The sequence below is a fragment of the Anarrhichthys ocellatus genome, unplaced genomic scaffold (genome assembly GCF_004355925.1).
Source record: "Anarrhichthys ocellatus isolate YVR2014 unplaced genomic scaffold, GSC_Weel_1.0 scaffold34, whole genome shotgun sequence".
Classification (NCBI taxonomy): domain Eukaryota; kingdom Metazoa; phylum Chordata; class Actinopteri; order Perciformes; family Anarhichadidae; genus Anarrhichthys; species Anarrhichthys ocellatus.
This window is the reverse complement of record NW_022280064.1, coordinates 1509090-1532191: the sequence shown is the minus strand read 5'-3', so window position 1 is coordinate 1532191 and position 23102 is coordinate 1509090. Positions and strand designations below refer to the sequence as shown.

At 41.2% G+C, this 23102-nt stretch overlaps 1 protein-coding gene across 4 annotated transcripts in view; it reads right to left on the bottom strand.

Moving 5' to 3' along the window:
• The window catches only part of mdga2a (MAM domain containing glycosylphosphatidylinositol anchor 2a), a 156691-nt gene that overhangs the window by 106232 nt on the left and 27357 nt on the right, over positions 1 to 23102 (bottom strand). The gene's annotated exons all lie outside the window — the stretch shown is intronic.

The following is a 23102-nucleotide window of genomic DNA, read 5'->3' as shown; positions in this document are numbered from 1 at the left end:
AGTCTTCAAAGCGTCGTGGCCACGTTTGTACAGCGAACAACAAACCAGAGATGTTAGCACAAGAAAAAATAGAAAAAGAATTGCCATTTCTTTTGTTTTATAGCATTCAGTTTGGTTTAGCTTTTCAAATATTGCTAGAACGTCAAATACAAAGTCGAGGGAAGCTACTTGTGGAAAATGATTCACTGCCTGCTTAGTTGTCATTTGAAGTAAGTTGTGAGAGTCGCACTTTCACAGACACGTACTGATGGCGCTCGTGCAGCAGAGTGTGTTCTCAAACATGTTTTAACAATGGTGTTCTATTTCTCTTTTTTAATCTTGAGCAAGTCCTATATCCGTCAAGTGTGATCAGTTGGACTGAGTTCCCACTACACTTTCAAAGCCATTAGATCGCTGCGCTGCTCACACGACTTACTGTGATGTAATCGAAAGTATTTAAGTCGTTTTGGGTTGTTTTTCACTCCATTTCTGACTAATGTTGCACGTTTAACGATACTAGAAAAGTATCACAAAATCCTGACAATAAAAAACGTACAACACCCCATTTTATAAGTACTGCTACCTAAAGGATAACAGTGTTTTATTAAGAGCCATACGTATGAGTTGTTTCTTTTTTAAATTTGCACTAACAAAGATGAAACACTTCTACTGTATTTATCTATGTATTTACGTAACTTGGTAGCGCAACAAGAACTGCTACACAGGCCCTTGCATTTCGATTGGCTCTTAGATTTTTCTTATTGAAAGAAAAATAACACAAATTAAACTGATCACACTCATTAATTAAGTCATTTTAAATCAATATTTGACCTTGTGACCCTCTGCGATACTTGCAGACCTTCTCTGGAGCACCTTGGCCCCAGCCCCGCCATCTTAATTACAGTTGGGAGGAAATAGATTCAGTAGTTATGACAAAAGCAGTAACCAATCAGTATCACTCCACTCTGATGCAAAGTGACACTCACTTTGCATCTTAACCAAATTACCTCGCGTAATCAGAAATGATTCAAATGCAGTGTCAAGTTGATGACCAACTGTGAACGATTGATGGTTGGCTGCAAAACAACTAATTTATCTCATTCCTCATCCTCCCCACTCCCTCGCTGTGGGGAGATACGTATCAGGACGGATTTATAACTCAGTCTAATTACACGCCAGAAGGGTTTCATTACAAAACCTTACACATGTACATGAAGAACATTCTCTCAAATGAATCAGCCATGACTCAAAAACGTGATCATATTTGAGCTAAATGTCTTAACGTGACTTTAATATCATTTTGATACAAGATTTCAATATCAACATATTATATTCTCAACTGTCATTAGAACATCTGGAGAGTAGGCGTCTATGTTTAAATAAGTGACTCTCTTATTTTGGAACAGAACTCGTCATTTAGCACATTTATTTGAGCACATCATTTCCTTATGTAATACAATCAAGGATATCAAAATGCCAGAATCTGTGATGTGGACAATAACAGCTCAGTATCCAGCAGCACATACTGCAGCACAAGATCAGGGCAGAAAAACCCACAGCTGTAGTTACTGCACTGGTGTTTCTCTCCCTAATAGCTGACCCTTGAGAGACTGTAAGGACATTGCAATCCCTCCACAGCCCAACATGCAGCGGGGCACAAGCAGTGGGGGTTAAAACAGAACGGAGAAATGAGTCATCTTCGGTGAAGCGCCCCCAAAAAAACTCAGTTCCAAAGAGCTGTGAAAGCGCAGTCGCATGTAACCGACCCCTGACAATATTAGCATCTGTTAAGCATTTATTCCTCTTCAACTTACATGATTAGTGAAGAGGTTTGGGATGAGATGATTTAGAGAGCGGATACGGGATATGATTAGGAGGAGGACTACAAATTGGTGAAAAAAAAAAAAAAAAAAAAAAAAAAAAATCAAGCTGAAATCACAAGGAGTTACTGACTGCAGTGTGCCTTTCATGTTGGAGGAGCAGCTTCCTGTGTGGGCTTCTCTCAGCAGACTCAGCGTTGGCAGCAGACTCAGTTCTACCTCTATCCAGGCTGCGATGCTAATGAGTGTGGCGACACTCCTCCCTACCGCTGCATTGGGAGTCTCAGCAGGAGTGTGTCCTTAGCCACGCACTAACCACCCATCCCTCCCCCGTTACCAACCGCGCTGTTTGTCTCACTCAGCTTATTGCCTCGCCGTGCTCGCCGCTGCACGCAGATTGATGAACACTGATGCGAAACGCTAACTGGCTACTCATAAAGCCGCGTTGGACCGCTCCTGCTCTCACCCCTCCTTGTCTTCCCTCTCTCCATTCAGAGATGAATACACTGGTGGTGAACTCCATAGGGGCGGATAAGGGCTTGAGAAATAGGCTCAGTGTAAGGGAGCTTCACGCAAGGCTGCCACTTGAAACAAAAAAAGGGCTCGGAAACAAGGCCCCAGGGCACGCACCGAACAAAGTACTAATGCCATTTACTCCAATGAGCCAGTATCTCCGCAGCACACCATCAGCCCTGGAGGAAAGTAGGGAGACACCCGTAATTAATGATCTTTAACTGCTATAGCAGCTACTGCCGCAGCCGCACACACATAAACACACACGTGTTCTTTATGCAGACAACACTAAGCTCACAGCGACGAAAGCAAATAACACTCTCTTTAAGCATACATAATGAGCGCCATAATGTTCTCGGAGAGTCACACATATCAGCTAAGACCTCAGCTCACTTGGCCCAAAGCATGAGACACAATCACTGTCATTACTACATCATTTTCTGTTGGTTTACTTTTCATGAAAGCCACTTGATATACTGGCAGTAACTACTCATAGTGTTTTCAGAAAAGACATCCAACGATGGATAATGAGACATTAATGCACTGGGACTTGGGGTAGCACAAAGTGAGACGTCAAAGCGCTGACAGGTTTGAGATAAAAGATGTCCTGGTGGAGGAGATATGGGTGATAGACAAAGCTTTGAATAGCCCTTAGTATCTGAACTACATCACATACAAGCTGATTGTGGGGATCAGGATTCTGTCTTATTCACTGGAAACGTTATGGTGTGACGGTGTAACGTCTTCTAAATGTTCAGGCTGTTTGTGGGTCAATAAGAACGTACTAACACACACACTGACAGAGTCATTCATCGATTAGTTCTATTTGTGCTATGTGAATTTTTGAAGTACATTTGTCTAATTGTCAGTCAAAATATTAAGTAACATTTCAGTGAAATGTAGAGACTTTGTTTTCGACAATGCATCCTGAATATCTTAAGTTTACATCACAGGCTCATTGGGACACATAACACTTCCTAATACCAGTGGAATATAGCTCAAAATGTTTACTTTCAAGACCTCTTTTTATCTTTAAAGGCCTACATATTACATCTTATTTCAAGAACTCTTACCAAGCCAATTATAACTTGTTGCATTGGCAGCTTTTTTTACATGTTACAAGCAAAAACACCTTCTGTTCATTGTATTCAAGTGGCCTTTTTTCCAATGCAACATCTTTTTTACTCCACATAAAATAGATATGATGCTCTAGACTGGGTTTCAAATGATTTCTCAGTGGTGGAAGGGCATTCAGATCTTTTATATACATGAAAGTAGAAATACTCCACAAACTGCTACAAACAAACATCCTGCAATTATACTCAATAGGTACCATGTGGAGTTTTCTTGAAAACAAACAAAGGTTGTGTTTACATTCATTTGAAATTGTACAATGTTAACATCGATGTTTGCTTGCCGGCATTGTTCTTCTATTCTACGTTTCTTGGCGCTTTTTCCCTCACCGACGTTCAATCAACAATACGACACGCTGTAAAATGCACTTACACGATACAAACAAAACCCACACTTCAAAAACGTTGCTCCATACCTCCACAGGGTGCCTCTATGCAAAAGCACAGAAGTATAATCAGCGTAATGTACTTAAAATTAGGAGTGAAAAGTACATCAACTCCCAGCAGTCCGCTAAAACATCTGTTTGGATAGTCACAGACATCCTTCAACACTCCATTAAAGAGCTACAAGTAAATGTTTAAGGACAATTAATCAATAACAAACTTTTCTAAAGCACCTTCTTCTACTCCTCATATCCCTCCGGAGCAAAACAATATGTTAAAAGAGTGAGTGGTCATGTGTGTTGAGAAGCAAAGCAAAGGTAACTTGGGAGCGAATTTCTGCACATTTGGATGTTAATTATTTTTTAGATCTTGTTTTTTTTTTTCTTCGTTTTTTTTCTGCCGGTTGGGGAATTGGCATCGGCATACGAAGCACATCTGCCACTCACAGAGTGTGAGAAGTGCAACACAGTGCAGGGGAAAATCAATGCTAAATATTGAGTGGATCCGCGCAGTCAAACTAATGCAGAGTTATTCTGAAATCACTCGTTTGTTTGCTCGACAAGCACTTGTGATTAAACAGCGTTGTTGCAAATGTCGAGCAAATGTTGCCACAAACCTGTGGGTTAAGTTATGGCATTTGCATAAATGTGCATTTCAGGCTGTAGTGTCACCCCCCCCTGCACCCCTCCCAACCATCTGCAGGCACACACACACACACACACACACACACGTTTCTTGATAACTATACAATTTTTTTAGGGAAAAAGGAAGCAGAAGAGCTGCAGGCTAGGAGCTGGAGTCTCAGACGTGCCTCTCTTTTTCATTTCATTATCTCATTTCCATAACAGTGACATCATTCCCCCCCTCTGCAGAAACACACGACAGGGAGAGAAAAGGTAGGAGAGGGGAGGAGAACAAGAGACTGCCTCTGCACATATAGTTGTGCATTTTAGATTGTTACTTTAGTGCTCTCTCTTCATCTCCAGTCTGCATATGTGTGTGTGTTTGTGTGGGCATTGTGCGTGTTGAATGTGCAGCTCCGACTGGAGTGACTGGCCTTCCTTGGCCTCAGTTGGGGGAAATTGAGACAGCTTTATCCACTACCGCCAATGGAGATTAAATTGGATTTGGCTAAAAGCAGCCTTGTCACCACGGTTCTGGAGTGCCCGAGTGGCAGAGGAGGTGCTTGGCATTAGTAGAGACTCTAAATTTGACAAACAAATGAATGTGAAAAAAAAAATGCCAACAGCTGGGGCTCGTTGTCGCTGTGGGCTTAATGTCCTCAGACCAACCCCTCAGGACCACTAACCATCGCCTGCTAGTTTTCTGGCTCCGTAATCACCTTCTCAGAGTGGGAGAGCCAGAGAGAGAGCAACAGAAGGAGAAAAAGACATGCAATATGCATACCGTTACAATTTTAAAAATAATTGTTTTTGTTATCAAACCAAACTCATTATCGATTCTGCAGCAGGAGCACTGATAAAGGGACTGGGGGGGGGAGTTAATTTCAGCTGAACGATAAAGCTGCACAATGCCAACATAAAAACGCTTAGAGATAACACTAAAACAAGCTGCATTGAGCTGCTTAAATAAGGACAACACAGACATATTAGATATTGCAAAAAAATGCAGAGTTTTGAAAAAAAAAAAATTTGGTCTAACTGGTCACTCATTGTTAATAAACACCACTGTCACATACAAGCTCTCTTTTTGATGAGCGATAATGAACTTGAACTAATGAATCTAAGCACATTTCTGTTTCAGGCCATCACAGTTAACACAAGACACGACATTTTCATACACATCACGGCTTAATCAAAGAATTATGACAAACATAACAGCTGACGGACCGTTTATATGCTGTGGTCTGACTCACCAAGACTTCTTCTCGATTTATATTCAGACTGTACGTACGGAAACATAATGTTAACAGTCGCCAGAGCACAGAGGAAGCAGGACGCCAATTGACTCAGTAATGTCAGTTTTTCATTTGTAAGAAGAATATTATGTTATTTCTTTATCTTCAAATCAGCAATATTTGTATTTTTGGCCACCTTGAGGTGGTGGAACACGTTTTAAACACGCCATTGTAATATTAGGATGTAGTTAGTTAACTCTCCTTTAAGCTCTGTTTTGGTCTCCACCAACTCCTAAAGGGATCCTTTCACGTTACACATAATTTGATCCATAGCTTATGTAAAGGTATTGATTTGTGCAGCTTTAGGAAAGTAGCATAGTGCACGACCCAACCAAAATGTACTCTCACGTTGTCAGTCCTATGGTAAATCTATAGAGAACATATAGCAGCGATGCAGCGATACAGATGCCGATATCAGATATCAGTCCGATACCGACTCAAATCGCTGGATCGGCGGTCAGTGACTACGGGCCAATCTGTCATCTGATACCATTATTTGAATAAATAACAATTCAAACATTAATATCTATGTTTTTATTTCTTACTTTCTGTTTTACAGAAAGTAAGTTCAGATCAGACAGCTCAGATCAGTTCAGTTCAGACAGCAATGTTTAAGTCAAGCTTGATGTTGCCTATCTCATAAAAGAATGATCTCAGTCCCTCCCACACAGTGAGGCATAGAGCTTATTAACTAAACACTGGTATGGGATCGGTACTCTGTATTGGCGCAGGTATCGTTATCTGTATCGTGACTGGAAAAGTCAGCTTGTTGCGTCCTTGTCATATAGTAGGCATTAGAGAGCTTCGATCTTTTCTTCCCCCTTTTGTACCCCAGCTGAGCAGACCCACTTATACTAAATCAGTATTTTATGGTTAAAAACAGTATTGGCTGTATCTTCTCGGTGCTGATGAAGAGCATTGGTTGTGTCAGTGTGAATGGATTTTTGTAACCTTGAAATTTCGTAAACATGGTCCATTGCCAAAGTTGTCACACGATAAATTAATTTGTATGCTTTTCCTCATTCCTTACAATTTGGACAGCGTACGCTTACATTACACCCAGCCCATCCTACTGTATAATTGAGAAGCAACTCATCCACGGGGTCATCCATGTGCGGAAGAGCTAGAAATGGTGTGCCAGCAGCACATGCATACTATTACATCAGGGGTTGTCAGAGCGTATTGATTACACACTGTAATGCACTCGCATGCACTCCTCGGCCTACACTGTTGTTGTAAATGAGAGTCTGTGTCATCTGTGCCGATAGTGCAAAGCCGGATATACACAGGCTTGAAAATAAACACACACACACACACGTTCATACGAGACTGCAGCATCACAGAAAAACACAACATGTCTGTCCAGCACAGCAGAAAAGAGAGACAATGAATATTACAATCAAGAGAGACATCAGGTGGTCTTTGTGTGACACAAAGGGACAAACTGAAGCCTACTGTCAATTGGGTGGTTGAGATAGCTCATTAACACAGCAGACCAGCTTGTTTGTTCCATCACTCGACGGACACGGGACACTGTAAGAGCACAAAACAAACCGTGCACAGCTGTGGTGCTCAGAGGGGCTATTTATAGGAAACATACATGCACACACAATCATACAAACACATACTCCTACACACACACACACACACACACACACACACACACACACACACACACTGTTAGTCTAAAAGTAGGCCAGTGTGAAACTGCCAAAGCCCTGCTGAGATGGAGAGAGAGGAGAGATGACTGTGGTGGGTGAAGGTGGGGAGATTTAGAGGACAGATTCATCTTTGCTCCCACATTACGGCGCTCTACAGCAGGGGGTTATGGAGCTTGACTGCATACAGCTGCATCCATTATGTTCATGCAAGCTTTATGTCATGCAAACCATCTTGAGGAAATGACACAAACGAGCACCCGGTTTCATCTGATGTATCGCTTGGTTCCGCACCAGACCGGACGTGTGAAGGTAACGGCGCAGACTATCAGACGCGCCGTGGTTGTCTGGCTCGCAGCAGTGCCGTGACGGTGCCATCGCTGTCCATGGTGCTGAAGCATACAGCGGTTGCCATGCAGGGAGAGTAGAAAAAATCAGCTGCTGCCTACTAATGTAGGCATCACACCAACAAGAACCAAACAAGTATACATTACCTGAAGTAACACTGAAGGCTTATTTTTATGTGACATTAGTTGTACTACTCAAGATTTAAAGTAGCTATTGTCAATTAACAGGAAATTAATCAGCAACAAATTTGATAATCAGGCAAAAATGGCAAACATTTGCTGTTTCTTCTCAGTTTGAATATTTGGTGTTTCTCTTGATCTTCTGAGATATTAAATAGCTTGAACTTTTACTCAGACAAAACAAGCAATTCGGCAGGTTTAACAGTTCACACTTTTTTTCTTACATTCTGAATACTAAATAATGCATTTACTATGAGAGAAAAGTATTTGATTTTATTTAGTAATAGTTGTGGGTATAGCCACCTGTCATTCATCTACGTATCATTTATGTACAGTCATCTTCATATAAAGTTTGCTGGCACGCATACTGTACGACTTCTCAGCACTGCCAGGAAGCAAAAAAGTGTTTGAAACACTATTTCTCCAAGACTAGAAGAATAATCATGATTTTATAGAATATTATTCACTTCAACCACCAGCACTGCCAAAACAGAGAAGGAGAATGTGTGTCTCCTGAGAAAATGGTGTGTATTAGCTTTAATCCTTATGCTTTTGCACCATAATATTATGGAGTAAAACAATATTTCAACATCTTTTTACGAGAATAATTTAAAACATTCTCTGGCTTGAACTAGCATCTTATTTTCAGAGCTTTGTACATCAAAGATAATACAATCGAATACTGTGCAGGAAAAGATGTGTGAAGCTACAAAGAGCTACAGGAAAAAATATCTGCCAAGTTTGTCTTAAAGTGTGTCGTAAAAGCAGGGAAGAGCAGGGAATGTAAAGTCTGCGTAATTGGAAATTGCTTATTTACCTCTGGAATGGGCAGAGATGTCAGGTGCAGTTAGCACTTTCTGCTGCTGCAAGTGATGAGCGCTGCAACATAAAAATACTGACTGCATTCTCCAGTGGAAACAGAAAGCTTGAGCAGTCCTAAAGCCTCTGTACTCTAATCTGATCTAATGCTTATGTCAATTGAAGGCGCAGACATGTGTTATAAGCCCATTAAACTGACCGTGACCAGAGATCATTGAACACGTCCTCGCCGGTGCAGGTTTATGAGGAATAAACCTGCAGGCCTTTACGAGTACATGCTGGTAAATTTAGAACCTCATTAAAGAAAGACCTCCACAGCTAAGCAGTGCCTGCTAGCTCATGGTACTGTTAAGAAAGGTCATCAAGCAGAGGTGTGAATCTATACTTTGCCTACCCAACAATGCTACAACCCTCTAGAAAACACCCGCTGACAGAGTAACACAGTGTTACAGTTAAGTAAGCTTTTGTGGGTTTCTCCTATCCCATTCTACCGGTCTGCCCATTCATGCTGCCACATTGGCATAGTGGGCCTGTTGTGGCAGTTAGATTTCCCTAAACAACACTAATCGGACATCTGTAGGGAAGGATAAAGTCCATGTTGGCTGCAAACATGCAGCAGTTCTCTGTCGATAGGCTTCACTCTGGCCAACACTCACACGATTGGCTGATGCAAGGCACCAGCTTTCTTTATGGTTGGCTAGCAGCGAGCCAGCAAGAGCTCACTGAGGATAGAGTATCTGGGAACCCTCTGAAGATTGGGTGCTTGCGCCAAGAAACTGTCTGATGATTGGCTGCGGCAACTCCAGACTGAACTGATTGTCCTATCAAAGCCCACAGTGCAGGATGGCTGACAGTGCTGCCTGCTGGCTGGGTTTGCAAAATGCAGCTATCTGTAACACCTCCAGGGGGCATATGTCCATGTCTTTGAGTGAGTGAGTGAGTGTGTGAGTGTGTGTGTGTGTGTGTGTATAAAGTCCATAACTTTTCCATTGGGAAGGTGTGTGGCTAAGTCCTGCCAGCAGGCTCTAACACCTCATTATTCTAAGCCAGGCAGGAAATGGCTTTTAGAGATCTCTTGCTGAGCTGCGCTCTTGGAAGCGAGGGCTACAGGTCTACATCAGCAGCACAGACCCCGGAAATGTTTAATTCAAGTTAGCTCCACTGCAGCACTTCACCAAAAATCTAAACCAATTGGCCGGGCACGTACTGTTACTTAAACAAAATACAAACTGTTGTAGTCTTGTGCAAATTAATTTTGGTCTGAGAGTTTTTGAGATTTAATGAATTTGAATTTTTCCACTGAGTCTTGTTAACTGAAGGGGGCTTATTCCATGTGCTGTTAAATACAGCTCAGCGGAACGACGAAGATGAAGAACAGAAGTGCCTAAAGCCTCATTAGGGGATTTTCTACATTTGGGTGAAAAATGTAAGTAAGTTAGCTCGTATGCACTGACTAGGGAATTTAAAAAAGGAGGTGAAGGAAGCAGAGAAGGAGAAGAAGATTAAGAGAAAGAAGAAAAAAAGATATAAAAATAAAAATGACAGTGTGAAATTATTCTTCCACTACTGACATGTATGCATTAAAGATTGAATTGAGTTCCTGTCATTACATAAGCTATTTTGTCCCATCCCGTATTTTTCCCGTATACAAGGTTCAAAACTAGGTATAATAATTTAGGTCAAAATGACTGTAATCGGTCTTGAATGATCAGTTAGAGCTGCTATCAAGTGCAGTTTGACTTAAAGCAACTCATGACTTGAAGTGCCGATCCATTAAAGCGTGCCGTGGTGCTTTTTACAAGAACAGACCTCTTGATCTTATATTCAAAGAATGTCTTTCATACCGTGCTGGTGTTTCCCCGTTACCTCCGGTACTTTACTCTCCACATAATGTGTTAAACCTGACTAGACAGATAAGAGCCCAGTGTTGTCTAATCTGATACAATAAACTGTGCGCCAACAGTAGCCACCCATTAGCCTGGGTGTGACCGGTGAAAAGAGAAGCCATATAAACAGCAACACACTAATACCAGTTAACCTATTGCAAATAGAAACAAAGGGCTTATATATGGTAATGTTATGTTAGTTACAATACCAAATTCTTCACAACACAAAAGGCAGTTGACTTTAAAATCAACACTGTCTGCAGATGCCTTTTGTATTTATTTAAGTGTTCTACATATTGAAATAATGATATAATTTATATTGTTCTGCAAACAGAAGAGTTCTATATCAGTGGCTGTAGCCTGGAGGTGGGGAAATGGGCGTGCAACCTCTTCTCTAACGTCATCAGTTCTAGACAGGGCTGAGGAAACGCGAGAGGGCAAAGTGATGAGTCCCACTCTGCCCTCAAATAAAAAAGACATTTCTGAGATACTCTTGAGCAAGTCATATATTGGGTTCGTGGCAACCAATCTAAAGACTGACCTGGGCGGGATGCTTAAGTATGATGACATGGAGTTCTGTGAATTTAAATCTGAAAAACAAAACAATCTATAAAACAACAACTCTTTGGAATCATTATGTCGAATATACTATCTGTTCAACTGGACCAGAAGTTCTCTTAACTGCCATTTCTCTCAGCATAAAGACCTTTTATGGTATAATTTTCAAATCTGCCTTCTAAAGCACTTGACACCTATTCCATCAAACACATTCATTCCCTGAATGGACTGTTCAACTGCATTGTGGCTTAATCAATTGCATTACTACAATAATACACCTGATTTAATTTGCTATTTGCGTGGCTCTTACAAGTCTGGTAGTTCACACCGATTAAGACGGTGTTCATATTCAATATATTTGTCCCGGTTTGTATGAATGTCAATCAGTGTGAACAAGCTGTTTACCTTCACTGATTGACTTCAGCATGGAGAAGAGAGAGAGAGAGGGACAAAGAGGGACGAAGAGCTACTTTTTAGAAAGCCGCTAAAGATTCTGTCATTACTCCGAGTTACTAACGCTGTAAAAAAAAAAGAAGCAGATTAGATGAGAAATTAGCCAGCCAGAGAGGAAATGACAGAGGAATTATATGGCTCAGTTGAAGACTTACAACGAGTTAAATCACAGAGGATGCAGTGTACAACACACTCGATTGTTACTTTGACATGCAGAGTTGAAGGCGAGGGCAGGGAGAGTAAGTGGGGCACCTGTGTCGGACGAGCCAACCAACTGTAGGAGGAGAAGGAGCGAGAGTGAGCGAGAGGCAGCGGAGCACACTAATGCGTGTCATTTCACAGGGCGGTTATCATGGCACTCCCACCGAACACCAGTGCAGCCATTCTAAATGTTAAGCACATTGTTTAATAGTCCATTACGTAAATTGATATTGCTCATTGACTGTTGTCCTTGGCTGCCCACGTAGAGTCAGAGAAAAATGGAGAGTCATCGGGTACGTCATCACTGTTGTTTGGTGATCGGGAACACAGAGCCAAAACTTCCCATCTGCTCCGCTTCCCCCCACCACGCAGATCTACCTGCTAATGCTCTAGAAGTCACAGTGAAATGAGAAGTGAGAGTCATCGTTCCTTTAATGTCTATAGAATAGTGAGAATTGGCCTTTAGAATCTTTTTTTGTCTCCAGCCAAGCAGCTAAAACCTAAATATTTTACACATTGAAGAAGCTGGAACTAGAGAATGTTGTTTCTCTGTTTGAAAATGACTGAAAGCATTTTTGATGGACTAATCAATTAATCGACTACTTGTTTCAGCTCTGTTTAGTTTACCATAAGAGACAAAACAAAGACGCAAATCCCTTACATTGTAAAGAAATGACTCAACGATGAACCGATCTACCAATCGGTCAATCAAGTTATAGTTCCAGATTTAATCTCTCATAATTCATGCCTTTTTTTTAAATGTTCAACTTTTAAAAAAATCCAGACTTTGCTGTGCTTCATATAAAGACATTTCTACTGTTAGTTGTGGTTAAAAATCCAGGTGAACAGTGCTTGCCCTCATGCAGTTCCCTGTTGACTTTGAAGTGTGGTTGAAACGAGCAGGATCATAGTTGAGGTTCAAGTCCATTGAACGTGTCAAAATGAAAAATATTGGCGGCCAAAGGGGAAAACTAAAACTAAATATAACTGGAAAAGTCTTACACTATACTTTTACTCTGACAAGTGATGTTTTCTTTCCTTCTTCTGAAGCTTATCCTCTGCTTAAATGTTTGAAGACAAATGATAGCATTAGACTGAGTTGGAGATGCATTAGGAATGAAGCTCAACTGAAAGGATGGGTCATACATCATTGAGCATTACTCGTGCTGTGCTTGTGTCTCTAAAACACAAATTGGATTACCTGTGCACTAACGCGAATCACCCCGAGTTGGATAGACACAGGCAGACTGGACACACACACACACACATGAATGTGCAGAATGCACGACGCAAACATTGTTAAATTCACAAATCCGTAGGACTTTATCATGCTTGCAGTGAAGGGAGTTCACACAGGCAGCACCTGCAGTTCATCTCTCTTTAAGATACACACACACACACACACACACACACACACACACACACACACACGGTGCAATTTTTGTTCCCCGATAATAAATGCCACATTACTGTGATGTACAATGGAGGGCCGCATCATATAAAGGTTGCCGTGATGGAATCTCCATCTGAAGCTGCCGGCCTTGACATGCAGAATCGGATCCTAAAGCTGTTTATGGCGCTATGAAACCAGACAGCATCCCTCTTCTCTAGTAGACAGTCCACTGGAAGCTGATGATTTATTAGCGAGGCCTTCGATAAATCTGAATACTCATCTTTCTAAACAACCCGTGTCTGGATTTGGAATTTGGAATTGGAATTTTGTTGATCACAGTCTGGTGGCCAAGGTGGCCCGGCCTTTCCAGCTGAGATCATCACTGCAGCAGTAGCAGCAGCGCTTTAATAATGAATCCAGGACTTTACCGCCGGTCACTAATTGAGCCATTATTTTTATTATTTAACCAACACAATTTAAATGGGGCCTCATAAAAGTAGGTCACACCCTGTGCAATCTGCAAAGCTCTTTGTGGAATCTAAAGGGTTGTAAAGGCCACAGTGGCTGTTTGGTTTAATAGGAAATCATGTTTCTGTTGATGAGATGCACGGATGGTTTCTGCAGCACTGGTGATCAAGCTCTTAAGGGCTCGTACTTGGATCAAAAAGAAAGTTTGTTCTGATTCCAATAGAGAAATAAATTGCTCTTTGGCATAATGAAATATAAAAATGTTCTGGCTGGAAGAGAAACACAAGCAGCAGTGTGGGGAGTCGCTTCACAGCAGCTCCCAACAAAAGAGACGCTCAGAATGGTGGACCTCGGCAATCAGAAATGAAACACTTAAACCTATTCAAAACTTTCAATTCAAAGTTTTATTTTTTTTTTTTTTCATCTTTTAAAAATTGACGCAATTAATTAAAAAGATGTTGACATTGAAATATGGAGTGATTAAGAGTGTTGGGGTAAGAAAGAAACTACAGAGCCAGCTAATCATTATGTAATCAACAAATTAAAAACGATACTGCAGAGGATGTTTATCAGTATCTTTATTAGTATCTTTCTATCTCTCTTTTTCTGCTTAAAAACTCCATTTTCTCCACCTTATTATCATTACTGTAATAATCATTCCTTCTATGATTTCATTGAGGATTCATAGTTTTCGGTGCATATTTTGGTCAAACTAAGCATGTGTTTTTGCTATTCTTCTCCTTCTGAAAACTTAGTGAAAACCTCCTTTTATTTTAGATCTAACTTTCTCGATTAACCAAAAAAACTGTCATAAAATAGTCCCACGGCCCAAGGTGACGTCATCGATTTGCTTGTTTTGTTCGACAATTGGTCCAAAGCCCAAAGATGTTTAACACACGAGCATTTATGATAAAGCAAGGCAGCAAACACTCACAACTGAGAAGTTCTAACTAGCAAATACTATTTTTCCTTGAAAAATGTTGGAGCAAAATAACTATTATTTAGTAATGAGAATAGTCTACTATTTATTTATTTAGCTACATTATCACTTCACTTCAGTGCCTGCAAATACTCAGTAGGAATTTTCCAAACTGTGTATCTGTTATTTTTAGAATAAAACTTAAGGACAGGCCCAGATCTCATGCGCGGATTCCCCGCTGGTTAAAAAGGCCATCTGAAATCTGATGCTGAGCGAGCCGACAGCAGCCTTTGGTCATTGTACTGTAATCCCCCCCCCCCCAGAATAAGATTATCCCTGTGAGGTAACAGGCACTCCCATCAGCTGTGTGTTTAAGACAGAGCCCATTGAACACCTACCCACTAATCTCTGTACACAGACACTCGCTGACAGCCTGCATATAAACTCAGCCCTGAGTGGGCTTCAGCATCGGGCCCCTGGCGAGACGACGTCTCCGAAGCGACATCTTAAGCAGCACCTTCAGACAAAAATGGATCTCAAAGCAACGTTTTCTCTTTTTCTGCTGCTGCTTTCGGGCCTCTGTTGTGCTCAGCAGGGCATTGTAAGATATAACTCACTAAATCTAGTGTAGAGCAGCTTGTATGCACTGTATGTAATAGTGACATATTTCCCATATCATCTGTGTCTATCTTTGTCGATATCAATGCATTAGATGGAGTTTAAATACTGTAAAATTAAGTAAAATGGTTTGTTTTTTCCTTTTTTTCCCCACAGGATCATGGTACTGATAATGGTAAGTAACCAAACATCACTAAAAGACAAAATCGATCAGGTAAATCACTGAGGGTTATGAGTTGTATGACTTCTGTTTTGCTTCCATTTAGAGATCTTAGTGGAGGACCTAAGCCAAACTATTTTGAGGATGAACAATGGTGAGTTTCCATGATACTACAAGGAAAGGGTGGGAACATTAGTTTCTCCCAATATTGGTGCACAATTTCTATATTCAGTCATAGAAAACATACATACTGGATTTTACAGATTTTTCTGCCAGTTAGTTTAAAAATGATTCATTTATTTTCTTCCAATAGGATCCAGGGATACTCTGCTGGAAGGAGACGTGTTGATTCCAAAAACCAGGAATGCTATGAAGTGCATTAATAAAGTATATAGCTGTCTGTGGCAGAAGTCTGCTAACGGGTTCGTGGATATCCCTTTCCTCATAAGCACCAAATATGGTAAGTTTAAGAAATTAAGGATTTTGCACACTGGTGTTTCGTTCACACACAGAATCTAATTAGCTACTTTTATTCACAATTTTAGACAACACCGAGAGGAATGAGATTTTAAGCGCCATAAAGGACTTTGAAGACAAAACCTGCATTCGCTTCATTCCACATGCTGCTCAGAGGGCGTACATAAGCATTGAACCAAAATCTGGGTGAGTCAATGACTAAAGCACTCCTGTATGAGAAGGGAAAAATACAAAAGTCGAGACATCTGTTACGGGTAAGGTGAACAGTAAGAATACGTATCTACACATATCCCAGCTGCACAGCATACTGAGGCTACATCAACATTTAATTACAATACAGTAACATTGGTAAAGTCATTTAAACCAGTTTGGCAGCAGTATATCAGGCTTTTTTTGGTGTTTTCCTATAATACTTTGTGTAGCGCTTTCTAGTATTCAATATATCTTTGCAGAGAAGTGTCAGTAAGAGATGCAATACGGCTACAAAGAGACACAAAGAGATGCAAAGCAGCTACAAAGACACACAAAACAACTACAAAGAGACACAAAATGGCCTAAATTTACAGAATCAACTCAGGTTATGACTGTAATCATTCTATGGACACAAGCTGGAGCCGCAACGGTCATCTGGCAGCATCATTCTTGCTTTTAAGTATGACAGGAAGTGTTTCTTTAATCCAGCACTCTTCCCCTTAGTCTACCAAATGTTTGTCATTGGTGCGCAACAAGAGCTTTAGAAGCAAAAACAAAACACAAGAACAGTAAACTACAAGTTTAGCGTCACAAGAGCTATTTTTGTCTGTTGTTCTAAAGCTAATTAGTTAAGCATGGACACACAGGGTCGCTGATGATGTAAATTACGTGAATTAATTAATCAGATATCAAGTTGCATATTAACCATCTCTGTCTCTCTGTCACTCTCTCTGCCATTAGTTGTTTCTCTTTACTGGGTCGTATTGGAGACAAGCAGGTCGTGTCGCTGCAGAGGTTTGGCTGCATAAAACGTGGCATCATTCAGCACGAACTGCTGCACTCACTGGGCTTCTACCACGAACAAAATCGCAGCGACCGTGACGGTTATGTCAGAATCAACTGGGATAACCTCCATAAATGTAAGAATCTCTAGCGTTTATGATTGATTGATACATCTCTTAGTCTGGTAGTTATTTACTCATCTCTTTTTTTTTGGTACCAGATTTTAAATTGAACTTCCAAAAGAAGATCACAAATAATCTCAACACTCCGTATGATTACACCTCTGTGATGCACTATGGGAGGTAAAGCATGTTACTTTGTCAAATGTGTCAATGGAGAACCTAATTCTATAATATACCTATAGAAACTAGTTGAATGATATTTTTTGATGATTCCCATTGTCCAAATCTGTAGAACTGCTTTTGGAAAGAACGGAAAAGAGACCATAACTCCCATCCCCGACTCCTCTGTTGCCATCGGGCAGAGAGACGAAATGTCCAAAATCGACATTCTGAGGATCAACCGGCTCTACAGTTGCAGGAATCACATGTAGTAGACGGTTACTGCAGTATGTTTACATTCTGACATGATACTTGACTTTACATTCATTTAGCAGATGCTTTTATCCAAAGCGACTTACAATTCAGAGTCTATCACATTTCTACACTGTAGGCACAGCTACGGGAGCAATTTTGGGGTTAAGTGTCTTGCTCAAGGACACATCGACATGCAACTAGCAGAGCCGGAGTCGGGGTTCAAACCGCCGACCCTCTGATTGAAAGACGGCCCTGCCATCCACTTAGCCACAATCACCCCCCCTAAATTAATCTCTGTACTGTGACATTCATGTGACAGTTTAACAATAAAACGATTTAATTCAGCTCTTGTCTTTTTTCATTTACTCAACAGTACAGTATATGAAGAAATGTTGTGTAAATTTAAAAGGGGCAGTCTACCAATTATAGGTGTCAAAGAAAATGAACTAGTGTGGAGAGAAGAAATATAAAATTGAAGGCAGCGTCACTGGAGGTATGAAGTTTAACAGGTCTTCTCAAATATTTTTATTGATTCCACACCAGTACTGTGAACAATAAATAGTGACATATCTAAAATGTCTGAAAGAACTGGTCTCTGACGTGACAGACAGGATATATAAATAAAAATCAAACCTCGAACCGACCCTCTCCTTTATCGACCCCCACCCAGCCTTCACATAACCAATAATGTCGTCTAACGAATGACACTTTCATGCTGCATGAAGCGCAAAGTCTTTGTTTCATTTTATTTCTTGAACTTATTTATAAGTTACATATTGTGATGCTCAAATAAAACCCCAAAATATTCATTTTGATTCTACAAAAACAGGATGGATGACATGAAGAAGTTACAAAACAATCCAGTTAACTACATTTATTAGGAATGCAGTAAAATCATGTTGCAAATAAACCAAGTAAAAATCCTTTTTATTATTGCTACATTTTTCCAATTAGTCCATATTACTTTTTGTGAAAACAAAGTTGGGAAATGTTGGCAAAACCACAGAGATTAATTTAATTAGATACAAAAAAGACCGGAGGGCAAATATGTGGCAATATCGTGATAATTGAGTTCATTTCCATTTCGGCTCATGGTAATTAAGTTTGGGATTGGTACACAAGTGAAGACTACAGTGTTTTATCAGAGAGAATCAGTGCTGCAGTATATTCAGCGAGCCAGTCTTTGCAGGAAGGAATAGATGTGGAAGGACACAACATAAACCCCGCTCCTGCTCCCTACAGAGACTTTCTGGGGGGGTTTTCAACTTGGCCACATCCCACACTCTTGAATGTGTTTTTTTTTCCTTCTCCCTTTGAAATCCTACGCAATGTTATCCTTCTGTACTCCACCCCAGTGAGAGAGCGCAGCGTCGGGTGAGAAAGGAGTGGCGGGGGAGTGTCAGGGTGAGATAAGGGAGGAGAATGCCAGTGAGAGAGAGAACAGATTCCTATTACGCCAATTCCCCTCCTTCCATGATGTATGACTGCACGAACAATCACGACAGCATCGCATGTATTCCTCCAGTGTTGTGGCTTGAATGCAGCTGAAGAGGCCATGGCAGAAAGCCAGTGAATGTGTATGGTTCAGATGGACACCGGGCCTTTAATGTTTCATAAAGTAGTTTCAGTTCCTATCAATCGCTCTGCACATGAAATATTTAAAATATACTTGTTTATTGAAATATTTAACGCTCCGGCTCTGTTCACGCTCCAAGAAGCTCTGAGAGACTTTTGGCCATGCTATAAATTAAGAGTATTTCTTCAAATCCCGATTAAAAGAAGATTACCAATGAGCTGGAGATCCATTGATTGACTTACAAACAGGCCGCCACCAAAACACACTGTATGTTCACTGAAGCTGGAGTCTAATGAGAGTCATCTCTCTGGACTGTGAGGCTGATGTAAACTGAAAAACATCGAATGGAATATCTCATCTTTGCTTTGATTGCTAGTGCGCCTTCCTTGGTTTCTGCGTTTACTGAAGCCTTGTAAAACATTAAAACATGAAATGGAAGCCTGATCTACAGTATATTAGCTGACTTTACTCTTATTTGACAGTACAGCTTTAAAGCACTGTCTGTACTGTTCTTGCGGATGCTTTTTGACCGTACGTGTATATGACCAGCGGGGTCTCCTGTAGGTTGTCTGGTCTAATGAGAGAAGGCCGAGCGCAGGCCAAATGCAATCTGATCTGTGATGTCACCGGTAATATGCTGGCGGGCCATATAACCGCCGGCTGGCTGAGCGGCTCTTACCGCCACGTTATTAACACAGATCAGGGTACCTGCCTCTCTTCAAACACGATAAGCTTTAACACACAGCTCGCCTCGGTTCGCTGCGCGAGCTGCCTTAAAACCCACCGATAGGAAATTAAAATGTTCTCTGTGAGCGGTGCTACCATCTTAACTAGGCCAACCCGGGAGACTGTGTCATAGTTTTCTGTTAACATGGTGGGCTTCTTGACCTTACTGGAAAAAAAAAAAAATCGTAATAACAAAATATAAAACAGTAACTGCAAGCGTGTAAAGAAAAAGCTCAGCAAAGAAACACTGAGGGGAAAATGAAAATACTTGATTTGTCTACTTCAGACTGCTGATATTAATTGAATTGAGCAATGCCATTTTGCACAAAACGAGAGCTGTGGATTCTATCCACACTTTCATACATTATTATCTATTAGAAAAGGGACCGCTTCAAGAAAGGATAACAGCAAACAGTAAATTAAAAATACACGAGTATTGTTTACGACAGACTAGCTGCCTGATTACAGAATGGGTATTAAGCTGCATAGATAACATACGGTAGCTTCCTCCTGAACATAACACGATAACAACGGGAATTCATGAAAACAACAGAAACAGTTGTTTGCGCAGAACATTTGATTTGTGCAATCTGTGGTGTGCTTCTGCTTTCAAAGCCTGTGCTGGGTCACGCGCGAGTCAGCTGCTAAGTGCCCCTTTTGAGGGAGATGAAAGCAGCGCTAAAAAAAAAAAAAAAAAAGTAAATTTAGTTAAGGACGCCATCAAAAGAAATAACAGATTGGCATACAAAATCTAGGAGTCTTTGTTGTTGCCCTGCAGCACCCAGTGGAAACGATTAGCAGGCTGAGAGATCGAAGGCAGGCAGACTAACATGTGCTATTGTTGAAGCTTTCACGAAAATTTCACTTAGCTTGTCTTCTGCAGATCTGAGGAGCCTGGGGAGTCATATAACGCACTTCTAAGATGTCTGAACCTAGAATGGCATACAAGTTACTGTCTGTTGTCACTGAATTCTCGAATCTCATGCATTCATGCATTGTGCTCCCAGACTGGATTGAAGCTGATATTACTTAAATTAAGAAAAAAAGACATTTCAGAAGACAGTGAGTTGGGAGATTCTGACTAAAGGAAAATATGTCCGACTGAGGTCTGTTATATACGTACTGTACGCTGTGGCATTTCTATACAACCCCAGTGTGTGTGTGTGTGTGTGTGTCAAAGAGAAATGATGTTTTAAAAAGGCCTTTGTAAATGTGTGAATCAGACTGAGGCATTATTCTACAATCCCTCTGAGCGGTGTTCGCAAGAGCTGCACCACATCTCTGTTTGTCAGCGCTGAGGAATTGCAGCTGTCGAAAATGATGCGGCCCCATTAGTGACGGAATCCAAGCTGAGACGAAGCCAGACAGAAAGCTGCTGTGGGGACAAGATGATAACAAGGTACTCATTGGAGATGTGAGGGATGGTGTTTGTGCATCACTCTCTGTGTGCGTCTGATGAGAATGGGGACAGGGGAAGCGATGGGGGGGGGGGGGGTTGAGATAAAGACAGAGAGAGACGGCGTGGAGAATGAGAAAGAGAGGAGAAGTGGTTAAGGGAGAAGAAAAAGGATGGGGGAGATAAGACGAGACAAATAGAGCGGGGGACAATGAGACTGGGGAGTAAAAGGGAGTGACTGGGACAGTAATCAGAGGAAGGCAACACTGAAACAGATGAATCAAAGAGAGATGGAGAGAGCCCAATAGCCGGAGCCCTGACAAATTGGCAGGTTTACTCACAGGGAGTTGTTGATCTCTCATCCCGCGGATCGTTTCACCGCTGAGCTGAGCCGTGTGCATGATAGCGGGAGGACGATGCAGAAACCCAACAGCTGCCGCAAAGTAAAGATCACTTCGCTCGATGCAACAGATTTGAGTAAAGCCGTCTGTGACGTCACACTACAGAAGAGGCCGCAGCATTACATTACAGCCAGGTGGCCATCTTAAGCAACAGGTTTAAAAAGTATATTTCTGCAGTCGGTTAGCCTCGCACCAAAGAAATCACTCTACCGAATGCAGGGAGCTAAACTATAATATAGGTGCTAACACGAGGATATTAATTAAATAGCAATGTGATAATAGAATACCCGAGGTAATTTAAAGGTTAAAGTTAACATAACCCTAATAAATTACAGCAACGTTGTAACAGACAACTTGGGGCCTTTGGGGCCCTTGAGGGTCAGTTGCCCACTTTACCTGGTTAGTAATCAATTCCTTCCTAATAGAACCAGGAAGCTGCCTCACAGGTATACTGAAAGAGGGGAGCAGAGCTCTCTTAAACACCTTTTTCTGGCGATTCAAACTGCTGTGTAAGCTGTTGGAATGGGCCCATATTGTGGCGTTCAAGATAGTTGAGAAAAAAATCAAAAATCTATTCTCAGTGCACGCTGCCACCCCAAGGGAAATAATCCCCAGAGTATTCTGCCAAACAGCACTGATACGATGGAAATAACAACAGAAACACAATAACATTCACACAGTCGAACAAGAAATACTTTGATTACAATGAAATCACTTCAGCACCAAGGACAGCGCACACGGTAATGAATCAGCCCACATTTCTAAACCAATCAGTGAACACTTTGTTCTGGTCAACATTTGGTTCACAGAGCGTCTATCACAAAAGTATAGTTGTAGTGCATAATTGTCCTCTAAGATAGATTCAAGAGCCTCGGTTAAGCATAGTACAAAACAAACTCTAGTTTCCCTTCTCTCACACAGAAAAAGACAAACAAAAGAAACCTTAACGGCTGGTTTTGTTTTGGTTAATTGCAATAAAATCCCTATTCATTCAAGCATCAGGGAATCCATACAGGGCCAATAAAACATTAGATGGTATTGATGAAGAAAAAGCGTTTACAGCAGTTCTAGGGTGGAAACGCAGCTAAAAAAATAAACTGAATAAAACAGCGATAATGCTTTTACAGAAGTGCTTGCATGCTTCATTTCAGCTCTTTTCTGTGCATCACCAGAGATGATGCACAGATGCCGTGTGTGTGTGTTTGCATGTCATGCACATCTTCTCTAAATGTTGAAGGCTAAAAGCAACTGAACAAGTGCTCCTGTGCACGCGTGCTCTTGAGCATTAAGCCGTGCTGTGCTGTGAGCGGTGGATCAGGGCGAATGTGCATACGAAAGGTGGGATTGTATAATTACTGCTATAGAAATATAATTACAACTTCAAATGTAGCAATTATATGTGGCAATTACACAGGTTGTGTGAGTCTGACTTGTATGAGCAGCAGAGTGGATGACAGCCTCCGATCTCCATGAAGAGGCCATTTATTCCACGTTATATTAATAGCGCCTCTCCTGCTTTCACAGGCAGGACGCCGACTCTTAATGCTTCAGCTAATCATGGTGGCATTTGGCTATAGCTCACTCTCTTTGTCCTTGTAGACTCGCCAC